At 43.1% G+C, this 21,631-nt stretch overlaps 1 non-coding gene and 2 pseudogenes across 1 annotated transcript; 1 reads left to right on the top strand and 2 right to left on the bottom strand.

Annotated features, from left to right (window-relative positions):
• Positions 1–276: 276 nt before the first annotated feature.
• LOC115065135 lies at positions 277–407 on the bottom strand. The gene has a single exon (XR_003844937.1). It is a non-coding gene; the product is annotated as a small nucleolar RNA SNORA17 (small nucleolar RNA).
• Positions 408–3,520: 3,113 nt separating this feature from the next.
• On the bottom strand, positions 3,521–4,440 carry LOC110329854 (annotated as a pseudogene).
• Positions 4,441–12,767: 8,327 nt separating this feature from the next.
• On the top strand, positions 12,768–14,340 carry LOC110329847 (annotated as a pseudogene).
• The last annotated feature ends 7,291 nt before the right edge of the window (positions 14,341–21,631 follow it).

Here is a 21,631-nt window from a genome sequence, read left to right on the forward strand (position 1 = left end):
ATCCTTTTGTTTCTCCTTTTCATCCATTTCTCCACCACCTACTTGCTCCTCTTAGTGGCATCTGGGGTCTCTGGGGTCTCTGGGGTCTGGGATCATCTCAGGAGTGGTCTCTGCTTGTGTGTTATGGCACCAGGCAGGAGTCATCTCAGGCATGCTCTGCCCCTCTCAGGCCTGCTTGGCGATGGACTGGTGGTCATCTCGTTTGCTAGCTCCCTGTTCAAGCCCCCTGGCACCAGACTAGAGGTCATCTCAGGCTCACTTTTTCCAGAGAAAAAGTGAGTTAAGCTACTAAGCATTCAGATGTTCACAGGTCAGAATACTTGAGTATAGACATAACCTGTCTCCTCACTGCCACCTACGGGTGCACATGTGACACTGAAGCCACACCTGCAATGCCTAGGGGAAAGGGGATACGTTTTATAATAAGAATATACTTACATCATTTCCTCCATTCCCTTTCCTCCTTCCAATTCCTTCCATGCACCCGCCTTCTCCTTCTCAAATGAATGGCCTCTTTTCTTCTTGTGTAACATCTTAGCCAATTCATGTTGCTGTACATACTAATTTCAAGGATGACTACTTGGAACTGTATAACCAATTATGGGACTCATCCCTAGAGAAGATCAACCCTGCACTCTCAACAGTTCTTAGTTGCCTGTAGTTCATTGTCTAGGAGTAGAACTCCGGGAGGTCTCTCCCTTCTGTGACAGTATGTCACTGGTATTATTATTTGTTATTATTGGTATTGTTATTTTTATTTGGTATTATTATTTGTCCTGTTTAGGCAGCCATATTTTTTGAAGCATCATTGGGTAACTTCCCTAATCATTTCTATAAGTCACAACCTCACAGAAGACTTCCCTTGTCCACTATGTTTCCTGAGCCTTAGCTGCAGAAATTGTGTTGTTTATGTGGCCATTGAGTTTGGCCACCTCATGACTAGTTTTTCTCTGCATTTTGACCAGTCGTGATTTTCTGTAATACTCACTGTCGACTGCAAATAAATGAGGAAAGAGAGCTTCACTTGCCTATGAATACAAAAATAATTATTTGAAATGTGTTGGGGAATTATGCTAGTTTAGTAAAATGTTGGTAGGAGGTTCTCCTGTAAGATCCATAAGCTCACTAGCCCTGGGAAATTAGGTAGATTTCCAGTCCTAGGCAAGCTTTCCCTCCTGTTAAACAGCTGTTAGTTACTGCTGTCTGGATGCTACTACTGCACTTTAAGAGCTATCTTAACCCATGCTGTTCATTGTTGTGAACAATAGGTGGCAAGGTTAGGTAAGACTATTGGTTGCTTCCTTCACAGGAAGGAGAGTTTCAGGTCAGATGAAGCTAGATTCCCAGGCCCATGACCAAAGTACATGGTGTCTTAAGCAATATGGACTTACGTTCAACCTCTGGGAGGCAACTGCAAAAGCTTATACTGTTTGGGGAGTCTTTTAGATTCACCCGACCAAGAACTCTAAAGGGAGTTTCTCGTGCCTGTACCAGGTGCAATGGTTTGAGTAAGAACGGGATAAATTGATTCATATTTAAAGGCTTAGTCATTAGGGGGTAGAACTGTTCAACATGATTCCAAGGATGAGGATGTATGGCCTTGTTGGGTAGGAATGTTGCTGGAGGAAATGTGTCACCAGGAGTAGTCTCCAAGGTTCTCAAAAGTCCATGCCTGTCCCCTCCCACATCCATGGCCTTTGGGTCATGGTGTCTCGTCACAGCAATAGAGCAGTGTCTAGGACTCCAGGGTTTTTGTTAGATAGTCTATGGCTCTTGGGAAGAGTGTTGTCAGACCAAGTGGCATAACTTCGCTTAAACTATACACATGCAGTTTTAGGTTGTAGGTAAATATAAACTAATAATTCCATATGTCTGTTTTAAGTATCCTTCCCGTGCTGATCTCACTTCCCTCCCTTTTCTCCCTTCTTCCCCTTCCCAATTAAAGCCCACCCCTTTTTTCCTATTTTCCTCTTCATATCACCTATATCCTGCCGTTTGCTTCTTTAGAGCTTCCCCTAACCATGGTTCCTCTTTACTTTCCTGGTTTCTTTAGTTACTCCAGGTTTTACGCTTAGGAGGAGCTAGAGAAAGTACCCAAGGAGCTGAAGGGCTCTACAACCCTATAGGTGGAACAACAATATGAACTAACCAGTACCCCCAGAGCTCATGTCTCTAACTGCATATGTAGCAGAAGATGGCCTAGTCAGCCATCATTGGGAAGAGAGGCCCCTTGGTCTTGCAAACTTGCTATACCCCAGTACAGGGGAACGCCAGGGCCAGGAAGCATGAGTGGGTGGGTTGGAGAGCAGGGTGGGGGAGGGTATAGGGGACTTTCCGGATAGCATTTGAAATGTAAATGAAGAAAATATCTAATAAAAATTGTAAAGATAGATAGATAGATAGATAGATAGATAGATAGATAGATAGATAGATAGATAGATAGATAGATAAAGATATGAACCTAGAAACCACAGATGGGAGACAGAATGGGGTCTTTCTGGGTCTGGCCAGAACTCAGAGCTCAGTGTAATAGGTTCTAGTTCTATCCATTTACCTGAAGTTTTCATGATTTCTTTTTTCTTTCCAGCTGAAGAGTATTCTCTTGTGTTTGTATAACACTTTCATTATCCATGTATCACTTGAAGGACATTTAGGTGGTTTCTGTTTTCTAGCTATTGTGAGTAGAGTGACAGTGAACATGGGTGAGCATGCTCTGCATAAGCAGAGATCTATGGAATATGATCTCAGGTACTTCAGGCATACACCAACGAATGGAATAGCTGGGTCATTCAGTAGATTAATTTTTAACTTTTTAAGAACTCTCCATGCTAGTTTGTACAGCAGATGTACCAATTTATATTCTCATTAATAGTGAATTAGGATTCCCTACTTCCTATATCTAAGCCAGCATGTCAGCTGTTTTTTGGTTGGTTTTTTTTTTTTTTTTTTTTTGGTTTCTTGGTTTGTTTGGTTTTTTTTGTTTTTTGTTTTGTTTTTTATTTTTTGGTTGGTTGGTTTCTTTTGTTGTTGTTGTTTTGTTTCGTTTTTTTTTTCTCTTGTCCACTCTGACTGGAGTAAGATGAAATCTCAGAATTGTTTTACTTTGCATTTCCCTAATTGCTAAGAATGTGAAAGGTTTTTTTTAAATGTTTCCTCAATATTTTTATTTCTTCTGCACTCAGATCTTAGCCTATTTTAATTAATTGTGTATTTTTTGTGACACTGTTTCTTGAGTTCTTTATATATCCTAATCATAAATACTCTATCAGAGGTACAGTTGTCATAGATTTTTCTATTCTTTCCTGTGAGATTTTTCTATTCTGTGTGTGTGTGTGTGTGTGTGTGTGTGTGTGTGTGTGTGTTCAGGTTTCATCTTTTAATTAGCTCCATAAAGGACATCCTAAACACATCAGACACAACAGAATACTTTTTCTCCCAGTATTAAAAAATGACATTCACAAACATTTTAAAGAAGCTCTTCTATATAATCAGGATGGTGATCTTTAATAAAAAACATGATCTTGACTCGGATTGTTCATAGGTACATTCAGAAATCACTTTCTGGCCATGATAAACATTGTTTACAAGGTTTTAAAATGTCCCTAAATACACATCAACTTGAAAAACTGATTTAGCCTGGTCACTTTTTTCTTTTGGCCAGAAACAATAATCCTGAGTGCCTAAACAAAAATTCTGATAAAAGGAAAAATATTGGGACTTTAACAAATGTCTTAAAATTTGTCTTTAAAAGGGAAAAAATGTTTAAAGAACACATGGAGCTTTCTAAAAGTTCTTTAACAAACTACCTTGGGAGCTCAATTCAAAAATAGAACTTGATGTACTAAAACAGACGTTTCAGCGCAGCTCCAAAAATCTTTATAAATACAGCAATTTGCAAGGACGATCCTGGATCAGAAGTGTTATTCCTTGTGTATATTTTGTGTGCATGCCCCATCTCAGTTGTCATAATTGTCTCTGTAATTTCCTCCTGAGTAGCGGTCATAGCCACCCTGGCTTCTGCCACTGTAGTCTCTAGACCGTCCATACCCATATCCATATCCTCCAGGTCGACTATCATATCTTCCGCTTCCATATCCCTGGTCTCCACCACCTCTAGAGTAACTGCGACCACGCCCACCAAAGGCACCCCCTCTGGATCCCCTGGCCGACTTGCCTGCATGATCAACTCAGATTTGGCGCCCATCCAGGGACTCTCCATTCATGGTTCTCATCGCATCTGAGGCATGCTCTGGGTTTGTGAAGGTGATGAAGCCAAAACCCCGGGATCTTTGAGTCTCCCGGTCCTTGACAACAACCACCTCAGACATAGGCCCAAAGCTGCTGAAGTGGTCTTCAAGTGCCTGTTCATCGGTATTGAAGTTGAGCCCTCCCACAAAGAGCTTCCCTTCTTCAGAAGACATGGCAGAAGGCAAGTCCTGGAAAGTAAAAGTCAGAAGACAAGACGGCAGAGATGACGAGCTCCAAGGAACCAGGAGAACAGAGCGAGATTTTTCTATTCTTAAGTGATTGTTGCCTTTGCTGTACAGAGGGTTTTATGAGATCTTATTTGTCAGTTACTAACCTTAATATCTGATCAAATGAAGTCTGATTAAGAAAATACTTTCCGAACTGGAGAGATGGCTCAGCGGCGGTTAAGAGCACTGACTGCTCTTCTGAAGGTCCTGAGTTCAAATCCCAGCAACCACATGGTGGCTTACAACCATCTGTAACAAGATCTGACCCCCTCTACTGGGGTATCTGAAGACAGCTACATTGTACATATAATAATAAATAAATCTTTTAATAAAAAAAAAGAAAAGAAAATACTTTCCTACATTTGTATCTTATAGAATACCACTGTTTTCTTCCAATTATTTTAGCAGTTTAGGTTTCATGCTGAGGCATTTGACCTGTTTAGAGTTGATTTTTCTGCAGGGTGATAGATATGGGTCTATTTCATTCTTCTACACATAGGTGCCCACTTTTGCCAGAACCCTTTATTAAAGATACTGTCTTTGCACAGATACTTACAACCAACCATTGAACTGAAACTGGCTCTTCTGCAGGCTGACAGGAGGAGAGTCTCTTCCACACTGGGCAAAGCCTCAAAGCACAATGACATACTTCCTCCAACAAAGCCATACCTACTCCTAATAGTTCCACTTCCCATGAGTCAAGTATATTCAAACCAAGCTAGGATCATGGGAAATCTTTCCATCTTCTGGTGTCTTCCTCAATTTCATTCTTTGGAGATTTTAAGTCATCATTGTAAAAGTCTTTCACTTTCATGTTCAGGTTAATTTTTAGAAAATTTGTTGTTGCTATTGCAAATACAAGGATGTCCATAGTGGATTTCTCAGTCTGTTGCTGGAATACAGAACAGCTACTGATTTTTTTTTTTGTAAGTTGATCTTATATTAGATCATTTTGCTGAACTTGTTGGTCATTTCTAGAAGTTTCCTGGTAGGATTTTTTTGGTTTCTGGTTATGTATAATATCATATCCTTTGTAAATAGAGATACTTTGATGGGTTCTTTTCCTATTTGAGCCCCTTTAGTTTCCTTCTCTTGCCTTATTGCTCTAGCTAGTGTGTCAAGTACCATATTGGAAGGGAGTTGCAATTATGGACAGCCCCGTCTTAGCCCTGATTTCAATGTGATTGCTTCAGGTTTTTCTTCACTTAGGATGATGTTAGGTGTGGTTTGTCATATATAACATTTATTGTGTTGAGGCATTGTACTGGCTGGTTTTATGTCAACTTGACACAAGCTAAAGTACTCTGAGAAGGGGAAACCTCAACTGAGAAAATTCTTCCATAGGATCTGACTATAAGCAAGCCTGTAGAACATTTTATTATTAGTGATTAATGAGGGAGGGTCCAGCCCCTTGTGGGTGGTGCCATTCCTAGGTTCTGAAAAAAAAATAAGTTAAGCAAGTCATGAGGAATAAGTCAGTAAGTAATAAGATCCTCTACATCAGCTACTGCCTCCAGGTTCCTGCCCTATGTGAGTCCCTGTCCCAACTTCCTTCTATGATGAACAGCAATATGGAAGTATAAGCCAAATAAACAAAAATCATCTACTAAAATGGCCATGTGATCTTTGTCTATAGGTGCATTTTTACATATATTGAATCATTCCTGTACCTACCAGAGATGGGTGTCTGTATTTAGTTTGTGAGTATTTTATTGAGAAACTTTGTATCTATGTTCATTGTGGATACTAATCTATAATTATCGATTTGTGGTGCTTTAACCTTGTTTTGCTATTAGAACAACAGTAACTTTATAAAAGGAGTTTTATAAAATGGCTTCTGTTCCTACATTTTTAAAAACTATTTAAAAAGTGTGGGTTGTGGGTTCTTATTGTGGTTTAAATGAGAATGACCCTCATAGACTCATATATTTGAATACTTTGTCCCCAGTTGGTAGAACTATTTGGAAAGGATTAGGAGGTGTGGCCTTGTTAGAGAAGATGTGTCGATGGGAATGAGAGTTGAGATTTCCAAGCCTAAAGCCATTCCCATTGTCTTTCTCCCTACCTCTTCTCTGCCTCCAACTTGCTGATCAAGAGATGCTCTCTCACCATTCCTACTACAATATTTTTGTTCCTCTATCATGGATTCTAACCTCAAGACACAAAGTAAATGTTTCTTTTTATAAGCTGTATTGATCATCTGTGGTGAATATGCTTTAAATATGCTTGGACCATGGGAGGTGACACTATTAGGAGTTGTGGCCTTGCTGGAGTAGGTGTGGTCTTGTTGGAAGAAGTGCATCACTGTGGGGATGGGCTTTGAGGTCTTATGCTCAAGCTTCACCTAGTGAGGAAAAGACAGCCTCCTCCTGGCTGCTTTCAGATCAAGATACAGAACTCTTGGCCCTCCAGCACCATGTCTATCTACAGGCTGCTTTGATTCCTGCCATAATGATAATGGATTGAACCTCTGAAACTATAAGCCAGCCCCAAATCAATGTTTCCTTTATAAGAGTTGCCTTGGTCATGGTGTCCCTTCACAGCAGTAGAAACCCAAACTAAGACAGAAGTTGGTACCAGGGACTAGGATATTGCTGTGACAGGCCTGACCATGTTTTGGTTTGAAGAAATGTGGATTTGAGGACTTTGGATTAGGAAACTGGAACGCTTTAAATAGAACTTGATGGACCATTCTAGTAGAAACATGGAAGACAGTAGTCTTGAGGGTGATTTGAACTGTGGGGGCCAGTCTCAAGAAATTTTAGAGGAGAACAATTTTAATATGTTGACTAGAAACTGTTTTTGTGATATTTTGGTGAAGAATGTGTCTGCTTTTTGTTGTTGACTGAAAGAGTCTGCCTGAGACTAAGGTGGTGAGATTTAGATAATTGCATTGGCAAAAGAGATCTCGAAACAAACCAATTTAAACTCTATCTTGTGGCTCACAGTTGTGAGGAGTGGTTTGATCAAGTATAGAAAACTTAGAAAGGAAAAAATAGGAAATTTATTGTAGACTTAGATTTTTTCAAAACCTACTTTAATAAGGGTTCTTTTATGCTTTGCTATCCCTTCTAGCCCTCCACCCAACACAGGTAGTGAAAAGGAAAGGTTAACATGGCAAAGGAGGATGTTGACCTGTTTAGAAATCGTTCTTTGGGGTGATTCCACTCTTCATTGTCAGGATATTAGTTAAGTTCACACAAATAAGCAGTGGTAGCTTGACCCACTCACAAATACCATTCACAAATAAGCAATGGCAGTTCAATACACAAGAAACTGTGAGGCTCTGTGAGTGGGCCCAAGTCCGAGGAAGCAGCAAGAAGCTGCAGGAATATCATGAGAATTTCTTTGGTGCATTTCTCTCTACAAAGTTACAACAAATGATGATAAGCAAAACAGGCAAAGCAAACCAGTGCCGCATTGTTGTCAGTGAAGACCAGCATCAGCAAAGCCCAATGAAGACCAGCAAAGACTGGCAAGGTGAACGGATACCACACTGTCATTCACTGTCTGTTGGGTTATATTTATGCCACTTCCAAACATCATGTGCTCTCTCAAGCAACTTCTCTAGCAAAACATCCATGCTGTTTTTCCAGGCTACTTCCAGAAAAATACCACATGTCTGTTCTCAGCAACACATTCTCACAAATGTCTGCCTCAACAAAAATCCTCTCAGAAGACAGCAAATGACATAACTGAGTCTCCAAAGAAACCCAGAAATTTCCACTTCAACTTATGGTTCAAGTATTAAAGGGCCACCAGGAAGTGCAATGTAGCTGAATCCTATGTTCAATGATTAAATAGAATTAAGTGAATAGTAGCCTCAGGTCAGGATCCCACCCAACTAAGCTTATTGTTTATGTGTTTACAGTTGAAAGGGGATAGTTATATCATGTTAGGTGTTGTTATGCCATGATTATTGTTTTCATTTTGGACTTTTAATCTGGAATGAACTATAATCCAGAACTTATAAAGATCTTTTGAAAAAGTTAAATAAATAAATAAAAAGCATAGGTTCAGGCATGGTGATACATGCCTTTATCCAGCATGTTCAGGAGACAGAAGCATGCAGATCTCTGAGTTCAAGTTCAGTCTACAGATCGATTTCCAGGACAGCCAAGTTTAGACAGTGAACGAAATCACTGAAAACAGAAAGCTGGTAAAGAGGTAATAAAACAAGGGGACCTTGTTTCAGCTCCAGCGAGCAGTAGAACTTGCCAGCTTTGGGTACATAGCTCTAGATGCAGAGTCAAAAGTATAGAAAGGGTTACTGAGACAATTCATTCTGATTAGCCAGAGCTAAGTGAGTGTTCCCGCGCCCGCAGAAACACTCAGGTCTGGGTTCGTACTGAAGAGCGGAAATATCCTAAAAGGGAATAGGCTGAGAAAGGAAAATGGATGCCCTGTCAAATTCACTGATCAGGGCTCCGAAGTTTAATAATCGGACTCTGCTTAAGTACAAGAAAGATTCTCAGCCCACCGCCCTTGAGTCTCTTTGAAGTTGCCCCAGCGGCGGTCCAATTGTAGGCGGGTCCGAGGATCGAGGTGGAGACGACATAGGCGGTCCAAGGACGCTGCATTCTGGGAGATCTGGGGAGGCCCTCTTGGTAGCAACTCTGGTATGCCTGTAGGGGGCACAATATAATGTTTAGAGGGAGAGTGATTAGTGGAGGTGGGAGACCCCAACACTAAGAAATTAGCAGTGATTAAGAAAAGACTAGTATCACTACGGTAATATCTTCTGGAAAGTGTTTTCTGATAGCACAGGTAAGCTATGTTCCAGAGATAGCCAAGGTTGTACCTTGTGCTGCATCTGGAGTTGGTAATGTATAAAAATCACCCAGGTGGTACTGGTTTTGAAGGCATGAAGGGGTCATGGAGAGCAGGTGAGGTTTGGCAGTATGAGAGGCCAGGAAAGGCCATTGGTGACGTTTCAGTCTCAGTTGCAGTCGATGGCCCAGTACTGAAGGAGTTATGCAAAGAAGTTGAGGCTTGGTACCAGGAATGGAGCCTATGAGAGGCTATTGGTGAAGCTTAGTTGCAGCTGAAGACCACAGCGTATTGGAGATGCCAGTACCATGGGATGACCACCAAGAACAACAGCAAAAGTGGAGTGGAATCAGCAAGAGCCTAGAGTGCTATAGAGGGTAGATCTGGAGAAGTGACCCAAGCCTTCGGAGGAACCCAGAAGATCATGAGTAGGTTATGGACATTGGAACAAAAAGCTGTAAGGAGCTGAAGTTGCCATGGATACCCCAAGATGTTCAAGATGCCAGAACCATGGGATACCTGCCAGGAAAAGCTGCTAACATAGAGTAAAACCAGCCAAAGAGAAAAAAAATTGTGCTACTGTCAACAAACCTGAAAGGAGTTGTAGATCTGAAAAGCACTTTGACATTAGACACGGAGATGTAGATTTTGGAGTTTGCTTTTGGTCTTGCTTTGGTTCAGTATTTCTTCACTATGACATTTTTTGAATCATAATGTATAGCCTATGATGGTGGAAGTATGTAATCTGCTCTTTGATTTTGGTTTTACAGGGAATTATATTTAAGTGATTGCATGACTCTCAAAAGAGACATTGAACCTTGGACTTATTGAGACTGCTATAGACTACGGGGACTTTTGAAAATAGAGTAAATGTATTCATTGTGCTATGACTAGGTATATGCCCCATAGACACATGTTTAAACCAGCCTATCAGAGCCAGAGAGTGGAATGTGGTGGTTTGAATATGCTTGGTCCTGGGAAGTGGCACTATTAGGAAGTGTGGCCTTGTTGAAGTAGGTGTGACCTTGTTGAAGGAAGTGCATCAGTGTAGTTAGCTGTGTGGCATGTTACCCTGAGGGCACCTATCCCTTTGTTTCATTTTGGATCAGGCCTTTTTTTTTCAAGTGTAAAATACTATTTACATAAACCACAGTAAGTGCCTTTTAGTGGGAAAAGGCAGCATCCTTTGCATAGGGAATTCTAATTAAAACAACATTGTCAAGAATTGACGGTTGTAGCATGTATCCTTCAGGCCAGAAGAGGGCACCAGATCTCACTATAGATGGTTGTGAGCCACCATGTGGTTTCTAGGAATTGAACTCAGGACCTCCTGAAGAGCAGAGATTAAGTGCTCTTAATCTCTGAGCCATCTCTCCAACCCCTCTCTCCCTTCTTCTTAATTCCAGTGAATCATTTTTGTTCCAGGGATGTACTTTTGGGGATCCTCCAAATACTCCATCAGGGTCTCCTCTCTCTAGGTGATGCCTTTGTTATTGTTGGCATATGTATAAGAGAATCCAGCAGCCTGACCTGTCTTCCACCCAAACAGACCATAGAGATTTGATCAAGTCTTATGCTTGCCTCCCTTTTCCACAGTGTGGCACTGGTGTACTTCTGAACAAAAATCATCTTGCCTTTTCCAACATCACCCATTTTTAATTCACTCCTGACTGGTCAGCACCACATATATTCTGCCCTGAAGACAAATGTCCACTTCTCTAGCTCGAGGACATGCTGGCCCAAATCTATGGATTGGGCCTTTCTTTAATCTTTTCATCTCTTTCAGCACAAGCCTTGGCCTTAACACTACTAATTTTCTTATATCTGTTATAATTGCTTTGTGTCCAAGTATGTGGTCAAATTTGGAGAAAGTTCCATGGACTACAGAGAAGAAAGTATACTCCGGTATATGAGCGAACCATTCTGTAAATGCGTACTGGATCCCTATGATCTATGATGCTATTTAATTCCAGCATTTGTCTGTTTAGTTTTTGTTGGAGACCTGTCTTGGTGAAAGTAGGGTATTGAAGTCATCCACATTATTGTGTGAGGGTCAATATGTGATTTAAGCTGCAGTAATGTTTCTTTTATAACTTGGGATCCTTTGTGTTTGGTGTATAAATGTTTAGAGTTGCATTATCCTCTTGGTGGATTTTTCCTTTGCTGAATACATAGTGTCTTTCTCTATTTCTCCTGATTAGTTTAGAGTTGAAGCCTATTTTGTCAGATATTAAAACGGCTACACCTGCTTGCTTCTTAGGTCCATTTACTTGAAATATCTTTTTCCATCCTTTTACCATGAGTGGATATATAGAAGAATGAAAATAGAGCCATATTTATCATTCTATACAAACTCAGCTCCAAGTAGATCAACAAGCTCAGTGTAAGAATCTGATAGCCTGAATCTGATAGAAGAGAGTTAGGGAATAGTGTTAAAGTCCCTGCACGGGAGAGGACTTGCTGAGCATGACAGCACTGGCAAAGGCACAAGACAACAATAAATGGAACCCCAGGAGGCTGATAAACCTCTGTGCAGCTAAGGACACCATCATTTGTGTAAAGCCACAGTCTACCAAATGGAAAAGAATTTTTGCCAATTATACATCTGATTGAGAGTTATTAACTAGAAAATACAAAACAATCAATGTCGGGAAAATAAATAACAACTTTAAAATTGGGTGTAGAGTTAACCACAGAGCTTTCCAAAGGTGAAACACAAATGTCTAGAAAACACTTTTTAAATGTTCTGCATCTTTAGTCGTCAGAGAAATGCAAGACAAAACTACTTTGAGATTTTTATCTTATACCAGTCAGAATGGCCAAGAAAAAGCAACAAATGATCACCCATGCTGGTTCAAATGTGGGGAGAGGGAGTCGCATTTTCACTGTTGGTAGGAGAGTGAACTGATACAGGCCCTGTGGAAACTAGGGTGGTAGGCAAAGCAGAAAAAAAAATCTGAAATAGATCTACCACAAAATCCAGCTACGTCACTCTTGGGCAAATACTCACAGGACTCTACATCCAACTGCTGAGACACTTGCTTGTCATGTACACTGCTGCTCTGTCCCTAACAGCCAGAAACTAGAAAATGCCATCAGCTGACGAATGCATAATTAAAATGGTGTATGGTTTCATAATAAAATATTATTGAGCTGTTTAAAAAATGAAATTCTCAAGTGTCTAGATGGAGCTATAAACATTCCTCCAGAGTGAGATAAACCAGACTTCAAAAGACAAATATTATATGCTTTTTTTTCTTACATATGGATATGAGCTTTTAAACTTTAGATGTGTGTGTTTCATTTAAAATAGAAAACTAGGCAGTAGGAAGTGACCATTGGGGAGGGGGGTTCAAAAGGAAATAAGTGAGTTTATGAGTGTCTTGATTAAGCTAATTAAAAATCTGCAATATATGCATGTGTAATAAAAATTACTATATAATATAATATGTGAACTAAAAAGAACTTTAAAGTAGATTAATGGCTATTTTTTTTATTTTATTTTTGGTTCTGGACCAGGCTATGGAGCAGGTGAGTGAGCTAAAGGAGAAGAGCATTGATGATGCCTTACAGTGCTGCTCTGAGACAATTAAACTAGATCCCCAGAACCATGTGCTCTATAGCAATCGCTCTGCAGCCTACACCATGGAAGAAGACTACCAGAGGCCTATGAGAATGCTGCCAAACTGTTGACCTGAAGCCTGACTGGAGCAAGGATTATTCAAGAAAAGAAGCAGCCCCTGAGGTCCTAAACCAGTTTGAAGAAGCCAAATGAACCTATGAAGAAGGTTTAAAACATGAAGCAAATAATCCCCAGCTTAAGGAGGGCTTGCAGAATGTGGAGGCCAGGTTGGCAGAGAGGAAATTCATGAGTCCTTTCAACTTGCCTAACCTGTAACAGAAGTGGGAGAAATGACCCCAAGACAAGGACGCTGCTCAGTGACCCCACCTACAGGCAACCCATAGAGCAGCTACAGAACAAGCCTTCAGACCTGGGCAGGAAACTACAGGATCCCTGGGTCATGACAACTCTCAGTGTCTTCCTTGGGGTTGATCTGGGCAGCATGGATGAAGAGGAAGAGGCAGCAACACCCTCACCCCACCTCCCAAAAAGGAGGCCAAGTCAGAACCAATGGAAGAAGATCTTCCAGAGAATAAGAAACAGGCACTGAAANAAAAGGAGTTGGGAAATGATGCCTACTAGAAGAAAGATTTTGACAAGGCCCTGAAGCATTATGACAGGGCCAAGGAACTGGACCTTACCAGTATGACTTACATAACTAATCAAGCAGCTGTGCACTTTGAGAAGGTCAACTACAACAAATGCTGGGAGCTCTGTGAGAAGGCCTTTGAAGTGGGAAAAGAGAACCGAGAGGATTACCGGCAGATCGCCAAAGCTTATGCCCGAATTGGCAATTCCTATTTCAAAGAGGAAAGGTTCAAGGATGCTATCCATTTCTATAAGTCTCTGGCAGAGCACCGAACCCCAGAGATGCTCAAGAAGTGCCAGCAGGCAGAGAAAATTCTGAAGGAACAAGAGTGACTGGCTTATATCAACCCTGACTTGGCTTTGGAGGAGAAGAACAAGGGCAATGAATGCTTTCAGAAGGGGTACTACCCCCAGGCCATGAGGCACTATACAGAAGCCATTAAAAGGAACCCAAGAAATGCCAAACTGTACAGCAACTGGGCGGGCTCCTGGAGTTTCAGCTGGCACCCAAGGACTATGAAGAGTACAACCTTCGTCAAGGGTTATACATGGAAAGCAGCTGCTCTAGAAGCCATGAAGGACTATACAGAAGCCATAGGTGTATACCAAACGGCATTAGACCTGGACTCCAGCTGTTAGGAAGCAGCAGGTGGTTACCAATGCTGTATGATGGCACAGTACAACAGACATGATAGCCCTGAGGATGTGAAGAGTCAGGCCATGGCTGACCCTGATGTGCGGCACATAATGAGTGACCCAGCCATGAGGCTCATCCTGAAGCAGATGCAAAAAGACCCCCAGGCTTTGAGCAAACACTTAAAGAATCCTGTGGTAGCACAGCAGATCCAGAAGCTGATGGATGTGGATCTGATTGAAATTCAGTGATAACTTGCTTTCCCACTCTTCCCTGTACTGGTAAGGAAAGGCAAGCTGGGATGGTGGTGAGCAGCACTGGGCAGAGCAGGGAGAAGAAAGGTTTGTCTTTATATTTATACATGTCTACAAGGAAGACAGACTCGTCCAGCACCACCTCGGGCCCTCCCAACACACGATGGTCTCTTCACTGCTGCCCTCAATTCCAAGTGTTCTTCCCTGTCCACTCCCAGCCTCCCCACCACTGTTTCAGCTGCTCTCTTATAGTTGGTTATTTTTTATTTAAGGTCAGTGGGTACATACAGGAAGGGTATTCTTCCCTACCAAGGGTCCCAGCTGTCTTTATTTGTTCTTATCTATGTCCCTCCTCAATAAAACAAGCCACTCAGGTATGGTTTTTAAAAGTAAAAAACTAAATAAAAATAAAAAGCTCAGCTAGCTCAGTTGGTAGAGCATGAGACTCTTAATCTCAGAGTCATGGGTTCAGGCCTCACGTTTGGCACCATCTGTAGTGTGTAGTTATAAATCAAACAATTCACGAGGTGGCTGGCTAGGCACTGGCAACTGCAGTCTGGCCTGCCCCCATGGTTCCCAGTTCCCTCGGCTAGCTTGCTGCCAGGCTGCTCACACTTCCCAGGTCATCAACCCCCTGTGGCAAGCCTGTAGAAAGTCAGCTCTTGCTAGCTCAGATTCCCTTAGCCCCATAAAATGGTAACACCACAGACTTTTACTATATCATCCAGATTTATAACAGAAAATCTCCAACCCCAAAATGCCCATGCAAAGAACACAAAATATAATTGATATAAATTCAAACTGCACACCTAGATCAGGCAAATGTATCTTACGTTACTCTTTTCCCATCTATGAAATCCCTAGCTACTTGTGGCTTGTCCAGGCCACATGGTTCTGTTACATCTTCCTTTTCTTCCATTTTTCTCTCAATCCTGCATCTCTCCCTCCCCCCTCCCGTCCCCTCCCTAAAACTTTCAGCTCCACCTTTTCCTTCCACTGTCCAATCACAGGCTCTAGCCTTATCTGACCAATTAAAAATTCACATGGGTACAGGCACCCCTTTTGAGGGAACAGAAAAAATAGACAGCAATCCACAACAGAAAGGACTCAGTATCAAACCTTTTCCTTATCATCTCCCCCCACATTCTCTCCACAGGGAGTGGGACTCCTGTCCTCGTGCCTCAGGCTGAGAATCAGAATAGGCAGAATAAGAACTGAAGACTTGAAGACTTGGGACATTTGTGTCCCTGGCCAGGGTTCCTTCCAAGGATGCCTTTGATAGTCTGTGGCCTACGGTGAGTGGCCTGGGAATGGCTGGTGTCTTAGTTAGGGTTTCTATTGCTAGAATGAAACACCATGACCAAAATGCAAGTTGGGGAGGAAAGGGTTTATTCAGCTTACACTTCTAGATCATAGTCCATCACTGAAGGAAGTCAGGACAGGAACTCAAGCAGGGCAGGAACCTGGAGGCAGGAGCTGATGCAGAGACTATAAAGAAGGCTGCTTACTGGCTTGCTTCACAAGGCTTGCTCTGCCTGCTTTCTTAAAGAACCCAGAACCACCAGCCCAGGGATGGCATAATGGGTTGGGCACTCTCCCACTGATCACTAATTGAGAAACTGACTTACAGCCAGATTTAATGGAGGCATTTTCTCAACTGAGGCTCCTTTCTCTCTGATGACTTTAGCTTGTTTCACACTGACACACAAAACCAGCCAGTACAGCTGATGTAATGGAGTCCAATGCTGCATGTGCTTCCACTTATGGTACAGGAGTAAACCATGGAAACACTCTGAAGCTGGTGATCTCCTAGGACAACAGCAGATGTTTCCAGGGTGAGCACCTTGTTTCATAGATGTAGTTTTTGGAGGGTAGATGCCAGCAGGGGGCATTATAGGATATGCCCCAAAGCTCAAAAAGTTAACAGAATAAATATCACATGCTGGGAGGTGGTGGCGCACGCCTTTAATCCCAGCACTCGGGAGGCAGAGGCAGGTGGATTTCTGAGTTGGAGGCCAGCCTGGTCTACAGAGTGAGTTCCAGGACAGCCAGGGCTACACAGAGAAACCCTGTCTCGAAAAACCAAAAAAAAAAAAAAAAAAAAAAAAAAAAAAAAAAAAAAAAAAAGTAATATCACACACACAGATACAGGAGCTTACATGAGGTGCTTCAGCACATCTCTCCCACCTGTGCAGACCAGAAATAACCAATGGAGAAGCCATGAGAGTCTGGATGGTTTCAGAGAGCTCCTTAAGCTATTGAGCTGTTTATTTCCTGAGTTTTGACAGACTTCCAGAAGTGTGGAATGTTTCCTAACTCCCTTTAGAACATCCTGAGTCTTTTATTCACAATACCAAGCTTCAGATTCATTTCAGATCCAAATTAAAAAATCACTGCTTCATACTCCACTGAAGATACAATAAGCATCTTTTCTCTGACTGAATCTGTGCTGGATAGTTTTATGTCAACTTGGCACAAGCTGAAGTCATTTGGGAAGAGGAAACCTCAACCAAGAAGATTCCCCCACCAGCCCCACCAGATTGACCTGTGGGCAAGCCTATGGTGCACTTTCTTGATTGCTGATTGTATGGAAGAGCCCAGACCATTGTGGGTGGTCCCACTCAGACCAATGGGTCCAGGGTGTCTAAGAAAGCAGGTTGAGTAAGAGAGAGGCATAAGCCTGTAAGCAATGTTCCCCCATGGCCTCTGCATTAGTTCCTACCTTGAGTTCCCACACTGACTTTCCCTGGATGGTGGAATACAAGCTGTAAGCTAAAATAAGATCCCCCCACCCCAAGCTCATGTTAGTCATGTTGTTTTATCACAATTGAAACCATAACTAAGACAGAAATTGGCACCAAGTCATAGAGTATGAAAGCTTGCTTTACTGGGACAATTAAGACTGATCAGTTAGGGTTGCAAATAAACTAAGGTCAAGAAGAAGCCAGCATTAAGGAAGCCGGACCTTCTGGGAAGTGTTTCCTCGGGGTCAGCACACAAACCTATAGTCCACACAGGTCCAAGCCTGGACCTTGTGCTGGCAAACAAACCTGGTAATGTGTGGGATGTAAAACCATGCCAGGAAGTTCGGTAAAGTAAAGCAGGTCAAGAGGGAGAGACTGGTGGGCACACACCTGAGGCTTAGGTGACTCCCAGATCCTTGCCAGACGCCTGACTCAGAACAAGTGCCATGCTTCTCACATAAAAGAAACGTGACCTATGGTCACATAGACTCAAAACAGAGTTCTCCATGCTAATGAGGTACCTAGGCCTGGAGGGCTTAGCCAGTAAGCTTCTCTCCCCAGACATTCTCCCTGCAAAAAGTATTTAATCTCAGGCCCATTTTCCACCATCTACTGTCTCTTTCATCAAGATTCACCATGAGGAACCTGGGGAAGGCCTTTGTCTACAGAGCCACAACTTTATTCTCCTGTAGAAGGCCTCTCTGCACTCCCAGCCACAACTGCCACCAAGTGGGCTTTGCTCAAGCTAAGGACAATCACCCCATGAGACAAGCCAGAGCTCTCCTTCCTCCGCTCCCTCTCCCCAACCCCAGCTAGATGCTGTCCCCAGCCCATGGGCCCCTCTGACTCTGTTCTCTGCTCTTCTTTGACTCCCAGTGGCTCCTGGATGTCCAAGAGTCTAAGAACTCCATGGCTCTGGCCTTGTAACAGACCCAGGGACCCCTGAATCAGCTCCAACTTTCCCTAATCTCAGACTGTGCTTTCCCACCCCAGGAGTGCTTCCCTACAGCCTTTGCACTCACCTAGAAGGCAGCATAGGGCAATCACAGTCAAACTCCCCAAGTTCCACCTCCCCAAGCAGCCTTGCCCTGCAGCTGAGCAGACTCGGCCTGACAGTAATGTGTAAGTTTTCCAGGTAGAACTGGTTGTGAAGGCATGAAGGAGTCATGGAGAGCTGCTGAGTCTTGGCACCACGAGAAACACGAAGAGCTCGCTGGTAAATGTGTAGCCTAGATTGAAGTAAGAGCATCCAGAACTGAAAGGGTCTTAGAGAGAAGTTGACACTTGACAACATGTACCAGGACCAGAGTCCCTGAAGATGGCCTCGGAGACTGTTGGTGAAAGGGCAACTCGATTGCAACAGGAGCCTGCAGAGTGTTAGAGATGACAACATCATGGAATAACCACCAAGAACAGCAGCAGCCTCCGTGGTACAGAGCTGGCCTGAGCCTCTGAGGGGTGCTGCCCATGCTTGGCCAGCCCTTAGGAACTAAGAAGTCCCCAAGGCCTGACATTAAGCTTGACAACATCAAGCTGTTTGACTTTGATTTTGCCTTGATCTGTTTGGGATGCTGCCTGGTCCTTCCCTCTTGGAATATGAAAATATTTAACTTATTTTGTATTTTACAGGAGCCCATAGTTAAGAAGCTTGGGAATTTTACGGATATTTGGAATTTCAGAGAGACTGGATATTGTAAAGAGACTGAACTTTTAAAGTATTGAAAATTTTAAGGACTGTGAGATCCTTAAAAATTAGAATATTTTATATTGTGATATTGGTATTAACGTGAAACCTTAGGAACAACAAAAAAAAGCAAAGGTTATGCTGAATTATTTATGAGTGAAATTGACAAAGGGTCAATTGTGCTTGCTAGGTTTATGTCAATTTGACACAAGCTAGAGTCATTTGGGAATGGGGAACCTCAACTGAGAAAAAATGCTCCCACCAGATTGGCCTGTGGGCAAGTCTATGCTGCATTTTCTTGATTGGTGATTGAGGTGGATACGCCACTCCTGGTGGTCCTGGGTGTTATATAAATTATGCAGAGCAAGACATGAGAAGCAAGAAGCAGTCTTGGCCTCTGCATTAGCTCCAGCTGCATTAGCTCCTGCCTCCAGATGCTGCTCTGACTTCCTGGATAATAGACTACAAACTGTAAGCTAAAACTGCCCTTCAAAAGTTGTGTTTGGTCGTAAGTTTTTTTTTTTATCATCCCCATAGAAGCCCTAACTAAGACAGAATCCAAGAGCATGCCTGGATCTGTTAAGTCACCACCTGGGAAACCAAGCTGTGGAAGGCAGATGGCAGGAAACACCTGCTAAAGAAGCCAAAGGAAGAGCTGGCGAGGGACCTCAAAGTTCAGCCATCTTAAAAAAGCGCAAAACTTGTGGCTGCAGGAACTGGCCAACAAAGCCTAGAGAGGCAGTCTGCCTGGAGGTGTAGCGGAATGTGAATTACCACAGTAAAAAAAAAAAAAAAAAGGAGAGGGGTTGGAACCTGTCACTTCTCCCAGTATCAGCTGGCCTGCTTGTAACAAATGTGTAGCGATTTCCTCTAAGCTGAAACAATGCATACTAGAGGGAGACCTCTTCAGACTTGGAAAGTAGGGGCTGGAGAGAAGGTTCAATGTTTAAGAGCAAGTTTTGCTCTTGCAGAGAACCATAAGGTTCCTAGCACACAACCATCTGTGACTCCAGTTCGAGGCGAACTGCCCCTTCTGGCCTCCTGGGGCATTAGGCCTACCTATGGTGCACATTTCACACATACAGACAAGACACACATGAAATAAAAATAAACCAGGAAGTAAAAGAAACTTACAAGGCTCAGGAAGTAAACAAATGCATAAAAAAAAAAAGTCTCAAAAAATTCTGAAAATTTCCCCAAGATTTACAAGATTCCCATGGTTTTATAAGCTGTAATGATTGCTGGGGTGAGGAGACTTTCCAGCCAACCAAGGTGCCTGGGAGTCTCAAAAGGAGCTCCCGGGGTGCAGCTTTGAGGAGACTGCCACTCATGATGGGAAGGCTTTTCAGTGATGCAGCTACCTTTGAGTCACCCATATTCTTATAAGTAAAACAAATAAGCTCATTCATGTGCCACGTTGGACTTCAGTGGAATTGTCACTGTAGTCTACAAGCAGTTCCCCAGCTGAGACGAACAGACATCTGTTCACATCTCACCGGGAAAAGTCACAGCGCTGCTGGCCACCCCAGTAACCTCCAGACTGAAATTAATCAGAGCTGAGGATGGTGAGGAAAGGGGGCAAAGATAAACCAAGCTGCAACACATGGGAGCAGCAGCAAGCAGGAAAGACAGGCTCCATTAAAGGTTAGGTTCAATTCTCAGCTCTGCTCCTGACTCGAAAGCAACCTGAGCCACTTCCTACTGTCTCTAAGCCTTGAGCCCTCAGACTAGAGTAGAAATAGAAAGCCTTATCTGGGGAGGCTGAAGGTCCATCCTGAAAGGAAGACAGACATGAGGGAAGGGCTGTGGGGGGAGGAAGAGAGACATAGTAGCACGTGGACTGAAATCCTGATGACCACACTTATGAGCTGTGGCGGGAGTTTTTAACTACACCGATTTGTGCTCCCGGTGGATCACACATACACACACACACACACACACACACACACACACACAAGTTAATTTTAAAATGCCTTGGCTACCTCAAAGGCTGGGAACTCCTAAACCTTCCCCTGCCTCCCCAGGCCTAGTCAGGGAAGTGGCCAGTGGCTCCCCATCCGAATTCTCACATGGCTGGTTGGCTTTCTCTCCTGCAGCTCCTGCGTCCATCTGTCTCCCACCACTTCATGACGATCTCCTTTCTCTCTCTCCTGTGTCCTAGCCTGAGCAACTCTAGGGTCCTGCCCCATGCCCAGTCATTGGCCGTTTGGGGACCAGGACCCCAAACCAATTGGGGACAAGGACCTTTAGCATTTGGACATGCAGATTCCAGACCGAATCAAAGCATTAGAACCAATCTCCTACAGTGAGTGACTATTCACCAACCCAAGAAACTGCCACCTCCAGGCATTCAGCTGCACCCCACTGTAAAAAAAAAAATCATCCCTGTTGATGATTTATACCCCCAAATGGAGGGATGGAGAGGGGCACAGGATTCTTACCTGAGTATCAAGATCTTCCCCTCAATGTGTTGACTAGATATCTGCCTTAATTAGTGAGGGTATGGAAAGGCCCTTACCCTTCTGGGTAAGGTCTTTCAGGTGCAGCCTGTTAGGAGGGAGGGGCACCCACATCCGGGTAAGTAACCCCTCACCTATGCTCTGTAAGGAAGCAAAGAAACTCATTGGTTTCCCAGAATGAACATTGGTGGACTCACGCTTTGACTTGTCCCTGGGGCCTCAGGAGGAGGGGCACACGCTGCCTATGTCTCCCCTGGGAAGGGGTTTCAGCAGTAGGCACTGTCCCCGGAGAATACTTGGGTAGGGAACTCTCCTCTGGGTTAGTTTCCCACTGGGTTCCATGACTCCCCAACTTTGCATCCCTGGGCACGCAAGTGTTGAGATCGACAAGACTCTCTTGG

The sequence above is a fragment of the Mus pahari genome, chromosome 12, assembly GCF_900095145.1.
Source record: "Mus pahari chromosome 12, PAHARI_EIJ_v1.1, whole genome shotgun sequence".
Taxonomy (NCBI): Eukaryota; Metazoa; Chordata; class Mammalia; order Rodentia; family Muridae; genus Mus; species Mus pahari.